General features: G+C 47.9%; 1 long non-coding RNA gene across 1 annotated transcript; it reads right to left on the reverse strand.

Moving 5' to 3' along the window:
- Positions 1-10691: 10691 nt before the first annotated feature.
- On the reverse strand, positions 10692-13761 carry Gm51664. Its single transcript, XR_003948099.1, has 3 exons — positions 13708-13761; positions 12093-12204; positions 10692-11506 (listed from the first exon to the last, which is right to left on the reverse strand). It is a non-coding gene; the product is annotated as a predicted gene, 51664 (long non-coding RNA).
- Between the last annotated feature and the right edge of the window lie 2888 nt (positions 13762-16649).

A 16649-nucleotide genomic window follows, 5' to 3' on the forward strand; every position in this document is an offset into this window, starting at 1 on the left:
GATAAAAAGCCTTTGATCATGTGCCTGGACAGTTTATTATAGAAAATAGTGAATTCAAGACGTTATTACCAACCACCAAGTTCTAATAACCAGACCAAAGTGAATCTATCATTTCTTCTGGTTAATAAAGTGAACATGGCCTGTGAGGAGATAGCTTAGCAGTCAAGGGCATGTGCTGCTCTTTCGGAGAACATGAGTCCAGTTCCTAGCACCCACAGCTTACAGGCACCTCCAACTCCAGCTCTAGGGGATCTGGTACCCTCTTATGGGCTTCAAGGGCATCTTTACTCATGTGCACATACCTACACACAGACACTCACCTGCATATAGTTAAAAATAAAGTAATTTTTAGAAGGGAACATGAGGCAGTGTGGAGGAAAGGTGAAGTCTCAAGGCAAGAGAAAGATGAGCACACCATGGGGTTCAAGAGCATGCTCTGGGACACCAGCAATGGGTTACCCCTGCCCCTGGACCCAGGTGGCATCCCTGACTTCAATACACATTCCACAGTACTGAAACAGAGAAGGTTTCCAGGCCTCACCATCTCCAACAGTCCAACAGCTACAGGACTTGCCTTGCCACTTAACCAACACACACACACACACACACACACACACATACACACACACACACGTGTGTGTATATATATATATAGCTTTTAGAAAATGGGTATAGACAAGAATATAGAATAAGAAGGATTTTAGACTTGTAGCTAAGGGCAATGTTAGGGTGTACAGAAGAATAAAACCAATAGATTGTATGTAACTATATAAATGGAGCTTAGGGTCCCAGAGCCTGGGGAGTCCACAGTGTCCCTCTGTACACAGAAGAGCCAAGGAACGTAGTAACTGTTTAGTGGGAGGCACCGGGAGTCTCAGAACAGGATGGAACTAACTTATGACGGTTCCAGGGAGAGACTGAAGCCTGTAAATATCCTGGAAACCTGCTGCTGTGGGCCAGCACTGAAGCAATGAAGAAGCTGGAGTCTGGTGCCCATGCTAGATGGCAGCAGCCAGAGACACAAATGGCTTGGGGTAAGAGTTGCCTGTGGGGATTGGTGATAGTTTTCTCCTCATTCGGCTTTGTGTTAATTTGCTCTTTGCTGTGACAAAATTCAAGAAGGAACTCAAGGAAGAAAGGGTTTATTTTGGCTTCATAGTTTATGAAGAGACAGTCCACTGTGAAAGGTAGACACAGTGGAAGGACTGAGGCAGTGCTTCAAACTATATTCATAGTCAGGATACAGCGAGAGTAAAGAAAGCTCCCGGGCCACTCAGTAAAACATCAAGCTCCACCCACTATTAGCTACTTTGTAGTTGCTGTAACAAAACATTGTTACCAACTGCAACTTGAGGAAGAAAGTGTTTCTCTTTGTTTTTGGTCCAGGGGGAGAGTCCATGAGGGTGGAGGAGATGGATGGATGGCTGCAAGAGAAGACCATGGGGGCAGGGGCAGGATGCTAAGCGTGCATCTTCAAAGTAAGTAGGGAAGACAGCCCGCAAACACAAAGTAGGCAAGGCCTTTCCCTCTCAAAGCCCTCCCCCACCAGCCAAAGCCCTCCCAGCAAGACTGTACCACCTAAACCTCCCCAAAACATCTCTGCCAGCTGAGGACCCGAGACCCATCAAGAACTTCGATGGTCCAAGCTAACATTCAAAATAAGATGACAAAGGGAAAGAAATCCCTTCTCTCTTTCTCCCTCCCTCCCTCCCTCCCTCCCTCCCTCCCTTCCTCCCTCCCTCCCTGCCCCCCCCTCTGTGTTGGGGGTGTGCATGTACACATATACACAGAGAGATGCTAAAGCGACAGAGGGGTGAGTGTATGCTGCGTGCTAATCCAGTCTGATTCATAGCTACATATGAAGTCATAGTGTACGAAGAAGAGTAAAACAGCCATTGCTGTGATGGTTAATATTGGCAGGCAAGGTCTAGAATCACCCAGCAGGCAAGATTTCAGGTACATTTGTGACAGGTTATCTAGATGAGGTCAGCCTCTGGGTATGTCTGGGAGCAATTGTCTGGATCTGGTCAACTGAGGTGGGAACACACACCCTACCAGTCTGGTTAACTGAGGTGGGAAGACTCACCCTAATGTCTGATTAACTGAGGTGGGAAAAGACACCCTAACTGTCTGATTGAGGTGGAAAGATCCACCCTAATGTCTGGGTAATTGAAGTGGGAACACACACCCTAACTGTGTGATTAACTGAGGTAGGAAGACATATCCTAATGTCTGGGTAATTGAAGTGGGAACACACACCCTAACTGTGTAGTTAACTGAGGTAGGAAGACATACCCTACTGCCAGACTGGGGAAAAGGGGGAATTAAGAGCAGAGAACCACTACTCATCTCTCTCTGCTTCCCAATATGGCTACAATGTGGCCAGCCACCTCAGCCTCAGGCCACCAGGCCTTCCCTGCCAGGATGGACTGGATCCTGAAACAGTGAGCCCAAATAAACTCTTCCTTTCACCACCCGTGCTTGTCAGGGTGTTTTATCACAGCAATGGAAGTGTGTGTGTGTGTGTGTGTGAATGTGCTTGTTTTGTTTGCTCTTCTTGGTTTTTGATTTTGTTTTGTTTTTTTTTTTTCAACCCAGTGTCTCATATAGCCTGGGCTAGCCTCAAACTTGATAGGTAGCCAAAGATGTCCTTGAATTCCTAGCCATCCTAGGGCCTCTGTCCCCTGGGTGTTAAAATTACAGGCTTGTACCGCCATGTCCAGCTGATGTGGAGCTAGGAATGAACCCAGGGCTTCCAGCACACTTGGCAAGCACTCTACCAACTGAACTACACACCTAGTCTTTTTCTTTGTCTGTCTGTCTGTCTGTCTGTCTGTTTTTGAGACGTGGTATTGCTACATGGTCCATGCTGACCTTGAACCCCTTCCATCCTACACCTTTTAGGCTTCAACCTCCCTAGTGCTGGGATGACAGGCAACACTCCAGGCTCCTGGCTTCTTATTTTTATTCTAAACTATGGACTCTTGAAAGGTCAGGCTCTACATCTTCAACGCCACTCAGCAATCATAGTTGAACAGACTTGGCACAAAAGTCATCATGTTACTTGAATAAAGAAATAAAATTGATGGTCCAAATTCTTCCAAGTCTTATGAAATTTATGCTACATTTCTTCCATTTCAGGATTTTTTTTAAAAAAAGTTATTATTGTTAAAATGTATCATCCGGCAAAAGCAAACAGCTGCATTTAAAATTAAATAAAATAAAATAAAAGCTGTCGTTTGTTCTGGATCCCTAACTGCTCAGGTTCACGCTTGCTCCGACCACCTCTGTGATGCTTGTTGGATAAGATCAAGAGAGCAAAGGTGAAAACTCTACACACACACACACACACACACACACACACACACACACACCTGAAGCCGCAGGAAACCAACTATGGAGAGAGATCCTATTTTGTGGAGTCAGGGACGGCTGTGGGAGCCCAACTGGCCAACCTGGGCTAACCCCAGTGTGGAGAAATGAGTATCCACAGTCTATGCTCAGCCTCAGGACTTATCGAACTAATGTGAACTCTTGTTTTCCGGTTATAGAGCCTTAAGGTCCCACTGGGTAAATGGGGGAAACTGAAGCACCAAGCAGGATCAACCAGCAGTACTTGCCAGGACCCCAGGCAAAGGGGGAGCTAGTACTCACGCATTTGTTTGCCCTAAGCCCTCGGTTTTCTGTGGGGTTTTTTTTTGTTTGGTTGGTTGTTTTTTGTTTTTGTTTTTGTTTTTTTGTTTTTCCTGGAGAGGCTGAATGGGAACCTCCCAAACCTGCAAGTCCTGGCTTCTACTCAACGACTCGGACGCTGGGTATGAATCCATCCACATCCGTTATGGTGCACACCTGTGCGGGTGGGCGGTGTCCCTGCCTTCAGTTTGGGAGTTATACAATGTGCGGTGTCCACAAGTTGCACAAGTCCACTGAGCGAATCTGTCTGAGTCACTGAGGTGTTTGCAGGAGAAAGCTGCCTCCCCAGATGGCTCCTCCCACCAAGACTCTAGCCCCGCCTCCTGGGGGGCGGGCTGAATGCTTCCCTGACCTTAAATAGACATCAGTCTCAGAGGGTAGTGAGGGCTGAATCCTGGGAATTTGTTGCTGAGAACCTCCCACCTCCTATAGCTTAAAGCCCTGTGGAACCTCAAGCCTCGCTTTCAGTTAGCAAGTGCTCAGTAGGTGCTTGTACTCTTCCAGTATTGGATGGCATAGATTTTTCTGGAACCTTTCCAGCTCCACAGACGGGTCTCTTAGGTCACAAGGAGCTAAATCCTCAGAGTCGGCAGGCCATGGAGACACCTTTCCTCCACCTGTCACCCTAGCCCCTTCTGAAAGTGGCCAACAGTAAGTATTCATTGCAGTGTTCGTGCATAGTTCCTGCGTCAGCGAGGAAAGTGTGGGGGCAAGAAGGAAGTGGCTGCAGAGATGGAAGGGGCTGTGATTTATTACAGGAACGTTTGCTAGCTGGTAGAGAGCTTTCGTAGAACAAAACGCCCTTCCTCTGTCACCTGCCCGTGCCCTTGAAAACAAAGAAATGAATGGTGACAGGATGTACGGAATGGATGAAAGTCCATCCCCACCCGTGGCCCCTTCCCATGCATGACTCGTGTGTCCAGGCATTCACAGTGAGACAATTCAGCTGCACCAGAAGGCTGTTCAGTGAGGGGGAGGAAAAGAGTGTCTTTCAAAATGAAATGGCCAAAGCTTTAGAACTGGGAGCCTGGAGTTTCTGCAATCCAGTTCCCTCGCAGCGCGTATGGGGAAACTGAGGGCTATGCTAGTTAGTACCTGCCCCTTGGTCACACAGCCAGGCAGGAGCAATCTGGCCCTAACATTCTCTTGCCACCTAGAATTCAGTTCGGAAGGAGAGCGGACAATTCTGGGAATGGGAAGCTTGGGTGACCAGAGAGCCAAATTGAGGACAAGTTAATGAAAAACCAGAAGCGAAGTTCAACAGTATGTTAAGAGCAGTAGAAACCAACCAGGCTTCCGGTGAGAAGGAAAAGCTATCACGGTCTGAATATGTGTGTCCTACCAAAACTCACATGCTGAGCATCTATGGACAAGGTGACGACACCAATAGACAGGGCCTTGTGGAAAGAGTGTGAATGTCAAAAAGATGGAGCCTTCATGAATGAGAGTGAGTCCCTTGTGCATGAGTATCCTCCAAGCCAAGCAACTGCCATCTTGGGAAATTCACTTGTGCCCCTTGCAAAATAATCATCCTAGCTGAGATTCTTGGCCATTTACATCTCCTCATGGAGGAGTGGGGTGGGAGGGTCACAAGACCCTCTCCTGAGTATCCAGTGATCTCAGTATCTCCTGAGTATCCCTATCACCTATGGGGTGCAACTATGCCTTAATTTCATGTGGCCTCAGGGGAGGGCAACTGAATATATATAGGTCTGAGAAGACGGGGGAGGAAGGCTTTATCTATACAGCTATGGGGAAGCCACAGTGGGACTGCCTATGGGAGGGGTTCTCCCAAGGGCAATTTAGAATGGTCTAGGGGTTTTTAAAATGTGTCTTAGTATGGCTCAGTGACCCCAGTACTTACCTAGAGAAACATTTGTATGTGTATGCACTGACCCAAGGATTAGGCTGCTCACTGCATCATCACATACTATCGGGATACACTAGAATGACTTACGTATCCAAATGCAGGGATGCATATGCAGAGTGCACATACTCAAACTACAGAATGGAAGGAAGCAACCAGATAAAGCCACCATAGCACACCGAGGGTCTTTACATTAATTAGAAAAAAAGATGGTCCCCTTTGGGTGATGCAATCAGAGAAAGTCAGTCCCTGGGCGAGATATATCGGACCTGGATTCAGTTTCAACATCTCTCACCCACGCTCCTCTCTGTGACCAGGAGCAGCTGAAAGTCTTGTCCTACCAATCAGAGAATTCTGCTGAATGGACAAACAGGTTCTAGAGTAATGTATAAAAAAATTCTTTTGACTAATATAAACACACACTGTTTACATAAAAGATACCCTGCATGCTAATGAGAGAGAAGACTAGAGGATTCGGGTCTGTCCAGTTATTCTTCTAGGGAGGACAGAAGTGAAGGATGCCGGCTGACCTGCCCTTCAACATTATATAATGCTCCGTTTTGTGTTTGCCGGCAACAGCGTAGCTATCATTCATATGATTAAAGCTAAAATTTAATCTAAAAGATCTAATTTCATTTAAAATTTAACTAAAAGAACAGATGAGCCCTCCTGACAAAATAAATGTATGACATCTGGGGATCTCCTGTCACCACCACCATCACCGCCATGATCAGTGTCAGGTTTTAGGACAACTGTGTGTGGACCATAACTAACCCAAGTTCATCCTGTCCTGCGGTGATGGTGGTTGAGGGGGCAGGTAGAGAGTGACAGAGAGCTTGGTTTGGATGAAGTAACTTCTTAGGGAAAAAAAATTGAAGGAGGTGAAGCGCTTCCCTCCAGAGACAGCATTTCCCAACCCCAGGAGCTTCTGTCTGGTTACACAAAGCAAGCAGTCTGAAAGCCAACAGCTAACCTGAGCAAGATCAAAGGGACCATCCCCAACCCCCTGGGGGAGGGGCTTTCTCACAGGTGAGAGGAGTTGACCGGTCTGAAAATTGTTTCTTAATAGTTGATTTCACACTCTTCTTGTTACTTAGTAACATTCATCTTCCTCCGGATCTCCAGCTCCAGCTTTATGTAGTTTGGCAGCTCAATTTCCTCTCAGTCTCCCCATGACCCAGCAGGTCCAGTGGTCACTTATCTAAGGAAGGCAGCATGCTGGAGCCTTTAAGACCTCAGCATCCTTCTCCAGGGAAGATTTGCTGCCCCATGACGGTGGCTTTGTTTCTCAAAACACTCACTTCTCTTGTCACCTCATTCAGAGGCCATCCTCGTATTGATTGCTCCTGCTTTGGGTAGAAGTTAATTATCTCTGAAACAATTGAGCACTCAGTCAAGGAGACTTCGCTGGCGTGACAGTGATCTTGGATGTGCCCAGCATAAAGGGACACTAGTCCTATTTCCTGAACCCGGACTTCCTTCTCTTCGCCTGTACCACCCACTGTTATGTCCACCCACAGCCAGTAGATTATGTGCTGGCTAGGGAACATTCTTGTGTGACACACTCTGTCCCTTGGAATTGGTCTCTGGTGGCAGTTTCCAGAGCAAACTCCACACAATTTGCCTCCCATAAAAGGAGTGTTCTCTCTCTTCTGGTGTCTGAGGGAGAAGGAAATTGTGGAATGAAAGAAAGGGTGGTAAAAGGACTGTTGAAAAAATGAAGTGCTTAAGTCCTTCAAGCTAGAAAAACATGCTGTGAGGAAACTCTCTGAACAACGTGGGAAGGGAAGGCTTCATCTGGTTCACACTCACAGGTCACACTCCATCACTGAGGGAAGTCAGGGCAGGAAATCAAGGCAGGAACTTGAAGCAGGACCTACAGAGGGCAGCTGCTCCCTGGCTCACTCGCTAAATTGCTCACTAGTTTTCTTATGCACCCCATGCTGTCTAGGGATGGTGCCGACCACAGTGGGCATCGATCGAGACAATCTCCCACAGATATGGCCACAGGTTAATCTGATCCCCTCAATTCCTCTGTAAGGACTCCTTCTTCCTGGTGTCTCTAGGTTGCATCAAGTTGACAATAAAAACTGACCACAAATTGGCTCCAAGCTGATTCCCCTTCCAATACCCCAACCCCTTGCTAGTGAGCTCAATCTTTTTAGTATTAAAATCTCCCACATAGATGAACCTTATCTTTCAGCTTCAGGCTACCCAGTTTAACTTGTGCTCCTGCCTCCCTATCACCGACAGACTGCCAGGCACGGTTTAGGCCCTTCCTTAATAGAGTCGTTAGGGTCAAAGGCTGGGCCCAGGCAGATCTAACAAGCCAGGCTCAGTCACCCATCTTCAATAGGAAATCAGACAAGCAATAGTGAAAAGCAGAGAAGAGAAATTTAATCGCTGCAGCTACACTGGGAAGAGAAACAAAGAGGTCCAGCAACCCAAGTCCATCCTCACGATCCTGACTGGACGTTTACATTAACTCGAAGGCAAGAGGCACGCATGGGTGAGCAGTCCTGGCCAAGGTAGGGTCCTGTCCGTCACTATTATCCTGGCTCTGCTTTCCAGCAAGGTGTTCTGACATGTTCTCAGACATGTTTTCATGGGAGGCCTACACACACACACACACACACACACACACACACTTCCAGTTGCACCAAGATCTCAGCCTTTATTTATTCTCCCAACATTAGGCTTTTGTGGGGGAAATACCAATATCATGGAGTGCAATGTCTTACTAGCTTGACAACCAATAGGGAGAGAGACAGTGTCTCTTTACATCTGCAGTTCTCAACTTGTGGGTCACAGACCCTTTGGGGATCAAGTAAGGGGTCACCTAAGACCACTGGAAAACACAGATATTTACAGTACAACCCATAACAGTAGCAAATTACAGTTATGCTGTAGCAACAAAAATAATTTTATGGTTGGGGCTCACCACAACGTGTGGAGCTGTATTCAAGGATTGCAGCATCAGGAAGGTTAAAAACCAATGCTTTAGCAGGGCAGTGGTGGTGCACGCTTTTAATCCCAGCACTCAGGAGGCAGAGGCAGGTGGATTTCTGAGTTCGAGGCCAGCCTGGTCTACAGAGTGAGTTCCAGGACAGCCAGGGCTATACAGAGAAACCCTGTCTCGAAAAAAAAAAAAAAAAAGGAAAGAAAGAAAGGAAGGAAGGAAGGAAGGAAGGAAGGAGGGAGAGAGAGAGAGAGAGAGAGAGAGAGAGAGAGAGAGAGAAAAAGAAAGAAAGAAAGAAAGAAAGAAAGAAAGAAAGAAAGAAAGAAGAACCAATGCTTTAGAATATCTACTCAGCTGCCAGAAGGGTTACTCCTCTGTCTTGATCCATGTTCTTGCTGCTTCCAGGACCATAGCTCTTAGAGGGTTCTCCTCAGAGTAGAGCTCAAATATTCAAGAGGACACTGACTGGAAAATATTCTCAGGAAAACTGCTAAGGAGGAAACAAGATAGGAAAGGAAGGAAGTTGCTGGGGACCAAGGAGACCTCAGGACTCACTCTTGAGGTGCCCATTCAAGGGCAGAAGTGCAGTTTCCCCTGGCATCCCCCCAGCCCAGGCTGAGGGCTGTGCTCGCTGCCCACCGCTCTGTGGATGGAAAGTCTGGGTCAAGTTCTGTGAATGTGTAGCAGGCAGCGGAGTCCAAGAACGAGTGCCCAACAGAAACCAGTGCAATCTTCTTCCCCAGCCTGTGGAACAAATGCTTATCTGTCTTTTAAGCTCCTCCTCTGAGCCTCCACTGCCCCCCCCACCACCACCACCCCGGGCTCCCTCCCCAGGAGGCAGAAAGCACAGCATCCTTGAGGTCCTCTCTCAGTATCTCCCCCCACTCAGTTATACCAGAGGCCACATGTGGCACATCGTTTGACTCTCTCTCCTAAGCCCTCACGCCTGAGCCTCCGGAGCGGCATAGTCCCGCTCATCTATCCTCTTCAACCGTGATTACTACAGGTTGCTCTGCGGCAAGCACTGCTCTCCTAATCGTCAAGAATACAGAAGTGACATAAACCAAAGCAGGGCCTGGAGAGAGAGGTGATTCAGTGGCTAAGAGCACTCGGGGCTCATGCAGAGGACCTGGATTTGGTTCCCAGAACCCACATGACGGTTCATAACTGTCCTTAACTCTAGTTCCAGGGAATCTTATGCCCTTTTCTGGTCTCTAAGAGCACTGCACATGTGTGTTACATATATGTACATGCAGGCAAGCACTCATACACACAACATAAAAATAAGTTTAAAGTGAGGTAAAGAATAAAATCCAACTTTTTAAATTTTAACAGCTCTCTCTCTACCTCTCCCTCCCTCCCTCCCCCAACATATCAAGAATGTTAAGGAGAATAAGGAAAGCCAATGTAAGAGGGCACACTAATTAATAACTGTGCACTTGGAAAGTTGGGGCAAGAAGAACACACGATTGAGGGCAGTGTAGTCTACATAACATGATTCTGTCTCAAAAAACAAAAACAAACAAACAAAAATCCAAACCAAACCAAAACTAAACTAAAACCAGCCACCGCCTTAAAAGGTGGCATTATTTTTTCCACCTCTTCTACCATAGATTGCCAAAGTGACCATACTGCATTGCAAAGCCACCCCACCACAAGACAGTCATATAAGCTGGTCTGGCTTCCAGGTCTTCCACCATCCACCCCAGTGTGTAAACAAGCTGGGGACAGAAGAGGGAGGGAGCCGAAGGGAAAAGACAACCTCCTCTTTCTCTTGATGCGTCTCCTTGGAGCTACCAGTCTACACAGAAATGGTGGGAGGAACGGCAATAGATTCAAGATTGCTACTTGTAACAGGAGCTGACTATGTTTAACCATTAGAAGTGGTCAGAGAATAGCAGAATCTGCCAAGACAAATTAAAGACAGAGGAAGGCAGATCCCACAGAGCACAGCCCTGACTGGGGAAAAATACCTCTTGTTTCTATCTCAGCTACTTGAGTGTCCTAAGTGGAACGTTCACATTTGATTCTCTTAATTGACCTATTTTCTCTAAAATCCTTTTAGCTTCTCAGAGCTCATTCTTATGTGTCCTTATAGTGCTGAAAAAATAAGTCCAGGGGCTGTCCTCTCTGCCTGCTTCTGTCTGTCTGCCTCATTGAGGAGGTGCTGGGTGGGTTGGCTGAACACGGGCTCTGATCCCCTCCATTTTCAGGTCTCCCTGAAGGCCCTGACTAAGGACAGGCCTTTCCCCAGCTGCCCCTGAAAAGTCTCAAAGGAGGGTGTTGATCAGCCATGATCCGCATGAGACCTGACCTGTGACTGCCCCTGCCCAGCCATGTTTGGAATTGCAGAGGTACCAGAGCAAAGGTGGAGAGGGCTGCAGTACACAGACCATACATGACCTCTGACCCGGACCCACAGGTTCCTAAAGCAGGTCTTCAAGGATTCCAGCTTTCATTCTGACGTCTTGACATTCCTGTTGATCTACAGGCTTAAAGGTCATTTAAATCATGCGGGGCTTTTAAATTTCCCCTTTTACAGAATTAAATTATGAGAGAGTGGATGTAATCTCCATCGTTCAGGCTCTCCCTCCTGAGAGTTCTGCCATCCTTACCTCCCAGTGATACACACACACTCACACTACTACCCTCCCCCACACCAGAACAATAAAATGGTTACAAAGTCTGCCTGTTCAAGCTTATTTACAAACCATTTTTGTGGCAAGTCTTGGACAGCTGTAGTTTAGATGCTTAACAAAGGCCAAGAGTACCAGCAGAATGAACTAAAAACTGGTTGCTGATCACAAGGCAGAACCAGGAGGGACTCTGTCAGAGGGCAAAGCCGTTTAGCAGAGAGTATGATTCCTACAGAAACTGCTTCAGGACATTCCTGGCTCCAGGTCGGTGCGACAGAGCTTCCCGATTCCCACAGCTGCTTCTTTCCGGGGGCAAAGTCTATCTTTGGAGGCCTTACGCAGGTGCAGCTGCTGGAAACACAACAAGAACAGATCTGCACTGTGCCTGACATTCCCAGGGAGAAACCTCTCCCACCCAGTCCAAACTTGAGGGGTGGGGGCCACAAAGAAAGCAGGGAGGATGGGACAGATAGACAGACACCATTTAGGACATCGTTTCTGCAGAATCCCTTCCTTTTTCGTAAATTTTTTTGCGGGAAATGAAACCTAGAAAATCAAGGTCTAGAAACCTACTCCAGATAGTTCTCTTACTAAATGTGTCAGGCTGAGGCTGTGAACAAAGTGGGAGAGTGCTTGCTGAGCAAGCAAAAAAGCTCTGGGTTCAATCCCCAGAATTACTCTGAACCAGGCAAGGTAGTGAGAGATGGAGGCAGGAGAATCAGGAGTTCAAGGCCAGCCAGGGGCACATGAGACCCTATCTCAAAATGAAAACAAAGGACTCATCAGTCCCCTCTTGGTTGTCTTAGCTGTCATCACTCACCTTGCCCCTTACTTGGTTTAAAGCAAAGTTTGTGTTTGGCAAATATTGTTGCGTTAATTAACTAATCCCCAGCCAGCCATAGGAGGAGACAGGATAATTGCCCAGGAAGGCATTTACCTGTTGGTGTGGACAACAGGGATGTTTGTCATGAGATGTCAGTTCCACTGTCCTGATGCTGTCTGGGCCCTGCTGTGGATTCTGTGTGCTCCCTGGGCCAATGTTTGTTTACCTGTACAATGGAAGTGCAGTATTGGTTGTGTGTACTCAGTGGCCATTGTACGTCTCCGTATGGCAGCCCCCAGCCAGTCCTTTGACTTGTGGCATGTGAGTCTTCTTTTCCTAAAAGTGTATGGGTGGGCTCAGGAGACAGCTCAGAGGCAAAGAGCTTACTGGGTGAACTGGAGGTCCTGAGTCCAATCTCTGACACATGAGGAAATCTCTGACATGAGGAAAGGTGGGCATGGGGTTTGTAATTCCAGTGCCAGGGAGTTGGCAGATCTCTGGGGCTCACTGGGTAGACAGTGAGCTCCAGACCAGAGAGAGACCCTGTCTCCAAAATCAAGATGGATGCGCCTGAGGAATGACACCTAAGACTATCTCCACTGGTCTGTCACACACACGCAAGGGTACATGATGTCTAATTTCATTTTGGTGAGGATAAGGTGAGTTCCTTAACGCTTATCTTAATCCTAGGTGATTTTGAGAGTGGATGTCCTATGCCTGTGGTTGGGGTCAGCTCAAGTGGCCTGTAAAAACACTCACAAATGTGTAAATGCCTTCCTGAGAACACAGGAAAAGTCTTCCCTAAGGCTCTGAATGAAACTGGACACCTGCTTGGTGCAGAACCTTCTAGAAGTAGCTTGGGGGAAGAACAAAGGGTTTGGGGCTGACTCAGTTTAAGGCAGGTGGTCATAGAAATTTGGACCAAAAAAAAAAAAAAAAACTTAGAAAAAAATGTTTAAAGGCCAAGAAAGCAGGCACTTTCAGGTAGGTGGGGTGGGGGTGGGGGTCAGAACAGCACGAAGAGCTTGCTACACTGAACGGCCTGTGCTTTCCATGTGGGTGACTGCTTGTGTGAACCCATGCTGAAACCTCATTAACGTCACGTGACAGGAAACTGAGACTGGGAGAGGTTCATCGATTCATTCAGTCTGCCAAGCACCCGCTGAGTTCCTGGCTCTGCCCCTCACTTAAGTCACACATCAATACATAAGCAAGGCAGACAATACAGCCTGATAAGATTACAGCCGTCAGGTACTGGCCCAGTGGATTCCTGAGCGTGATGGTTGATTTTACCTGCCAGTGTGACACAGCCTAGAACCACCTGGGTTTGGAAAAAGCCTCTGAGAGGATCTGTGGGGGTGAGTCTTGATTATGTTAATTGATGTGGGAAGGACCTCCCACTGAGGGCAGCACCATTCCCTGGGCTGGGGAACCTTAGACTGTGCAAGGCAGGTAACATTAATGTGCACTGATTCAAGACTCTCTGCTCGTGACAGTGGCTGTAGTATGTATGACCAGCTGCTTCAAGATCCTGCCATCTTGACTTCTCAGAAATGATGGAGTCTAACTTGGAGTTGTGAACCAAATGAACCCTCTCTCCCCAAAGATGAAGGCATTTTACACAATAGAAAAAAAAAACAAACAATAAGTTACAATGGGTAACTAATTGTAATGATGAGAAGCTCTGCCAAGGGATTGGAATATATAGCTCTGTTGGTAGAACACTTACCCAGCTTGCATGAGTCCATGGGTTCAATCCCCACCACACATAGTTTAAGCATGGTAGCACATGCCTGTATGCAGGGGATGAAAGATCAAGGTTATTCTTGGCTATATATGAGTTTGAGGTCATCCTGGAACACATCAGACTATGTTTCATAAATAAGCAAACCAACCAACCAAACATCCAACCAACCAACCAACCAACCAACCATCTAACCAACCATCCAACCAACCAACCAACCATCCAACCATCCAACCATCCAACCAACCAACCAACCATCCAACCAACCAACCCACCCACCCACCCATCCAACCAACCAACCAACCAACCAACCAACCATCTAACCAACCATCCAACCATCCAACCATCCAACCAACCAACCAACCAACCAACCAACCAACCAACCCATCCAACCAACCAACCATCCAACCAAACAACCAACCAACCATCCAGGGAGTAGTGCTTCCTTTCCAGTCTCAGCCAGCTTGCAATTGTGGACATTTGGGGTTCTCACTTGATGAGTAGTAGGTGCCCTACCCAACTGTGTGGGTGCACAGGCAAAGGAAGAAGAGAGCAGAAGAATAAGCAGTGACTGAAAATGGGAGCAGGGCAAGGGGAGGGGTCTCAGATGGATGGAGGAGGGGCAAAGGGCGGGGTTTCAGTACAGTGGAATTTTAAAGTCCTGGCCTCACAAAGCTGGCCCAGGAGCCTGGACTATGGAAAAGCCAGTGATAATGTTCCCTTGCAACCCTCCACCCAGGGATAGTGTCCCTTGTCACCTCTCACCACTCTCTACAGCTGCCCTGCTGGCCTCCTCCTTTTGCTCATGAGGTCATTGTTAGAGCAGGGTTGGGGCTCAACATAAAGAACTAGAATCCCCAAAAACCAGAAGCCTTCCTATGATGAGGTGGTGTTGCCCCTCCAAGGGGCATTTGAAATACCCAAGACAATTCTGGTTATTGGAGAGGGGAAGCTGCTGCCAGTACTTGGATCACAATGATATCACTCAACACCCCAAAAATAATATGGTCCCTGTACTGGCTAGTTTTGTGTCAGCTTGACACAAGCTGGAGTTATCACAGGGAAAGGAGCTTCAGTTGAGGAAGTGCCTCCATGAGATCCAGCTGTGGGGCATTTTCTCAATTAGTGATCAAGGGGGAGGTCCCCTTGTGGGTGGGACCATCTCTGGGCTGGTAGTCTTGGATTCTATAAGAGAGCAGGCTGAGCAAGCCAGGGGAAGCAAGCCAGCAAGGAACATCCCTCCATGGCTTCTGCATCAGCTCCTGCTTTCTGACCTGCTTGAGTTCCAGTCCTGACTTCCTTTGGTGATGAACAGCAGCATGGAAGTGTAAGCTGAATAAACCCTTTCCTCCCCAACTTGCTTCTTGGCCATGATGTTTTGTGCAGGAATAGAAACCCTGACTAAGACAGTCCCCAAACTCAATAGGACCAAGACTGAAAAACTGGGCTTCCCGGAGAACTAATCACAACCCTGCAATGGATCTGAGTGTGCACTTAAGCACAGAGGTGTGTTGGGGTGTGTGCATTCTCCTCCCTGCCCTCTCCCCATGGACACACACACACACACACACACACACACACACACTAAGGCTGGAGGTCACCAGCAGGAGTCCACCCTACAGTGGAATCAGTCTTCGGAGTGTGTGTGCACTTCTGCAGAGACATGTCTGTGTGTGTGTGTGTGTGTGTGTGTGTGTGTGTGTGTGTGTTCACATGTGTACAGGGGGGAGGTGCACAAACACACACACATTTGGAGGCAGGTGTCTTCCTTTATCTCTCTCCACCTTAGCTTTTGAGACAGGCTCTCTCCCTGAACCTGGCAGTCACTGGTAGACAGACCCAATAGCAAGCTCTAGGTATCAGCTTGTTTCTGTCCCCCCCCCAACCCCTGCTCCAAGTGCTAGGGTTTATACAAAGATGCTGAGACTCTAACCTGAGCCTCTCTTGCCTGCACAGCCGTCTGAGCCATCTCTCATCTGTGCCTGCACCACTGGCAATCTTGTGTTATAAACGAGTTCTAAGGGTGGCAGTGTCCCCTTACCCACCTCTGCTTTACTTGGTCATACAGGGCCAATCCCCTGCACCTGCACTGAAGCCCTCCCGCCCTCACGCATGAGCTACTGGAGGCACAACAATCACCCTCGCCTTGTCCTTTGCCAGAGTGGAGCCTCCTAGGGCTATGGACGGTCCTTCACTCTAGCCCCAGGGAAGAGGCTCTCCTTCCTGTTGGGAGCAGGGCTCTGAGAGCCTTTGAGAACAGAAATCAGACCTCCTGGAGGTTGCTTGCTCCCTGGCTGGCATCCCTGGGGATGAAGGCAGGCAGTGGATTCTCTCAAAAGCAGCACCTCTGCAGCTATCCCCATGGGTGAAAGTTGTGCGGTAGGGGTGGGGCAGCCATGTACACTGTACGGGAAAAATACAAGGCTCCCAGTCTTCCCAGAAAACAGATCTTCCAGCCTCTGGCCCTTCACAGGACCTCCTCAGAGCTCTCAGGAAGCTGATGTAGTGTGAATTGGCCAAGCACAACCAGGGTGGGCAGCACTCACCCATGCTAGGTCAGGTCTCACATTCACTCAGCCCAGTGGCATCAAGGCTTCTGCCATATGGTGGCATGCCTTCTCCCCCTGTGTGGCTTATCTATGCCTTCTCCCCCTGTGTGGCTTATCTACACAGGGAGATAACCAGATTAGTGTGAAAATCTGGTGGCCACCAACCTCAGCTGATCCAACTCCTGGATTGAACTCAGAACTATTCTCCTCACTCCAGACTCTACCCCCCAGCCCCATTTGTGTGTGTGTGTGTGTGTGTGTGTGTGTGTGTGTGTGTGTGAGTGAGAGAGAGAGAGAGAGAGAGAGAGAGAGAGAGAGAGAGATCTGGATAGATCTCTTTTCTGGAAGATCACAGAAATAACTGAAATAACTGGAATC

Source organism: Mus musculus, chromosome 9 (genome assembly GCF_000001635.26).
Source record: "Mus musculus strain C57BL/6J chromosome 9, GRCm38.p6 C57BL/6J".
Classification (NCBI taxonomy): domain Eukaryota; kingdom Metazoa; phylum Chordata; class Mammalia; order Rodentia; family Muridae; genus Mus; species Mus musculus.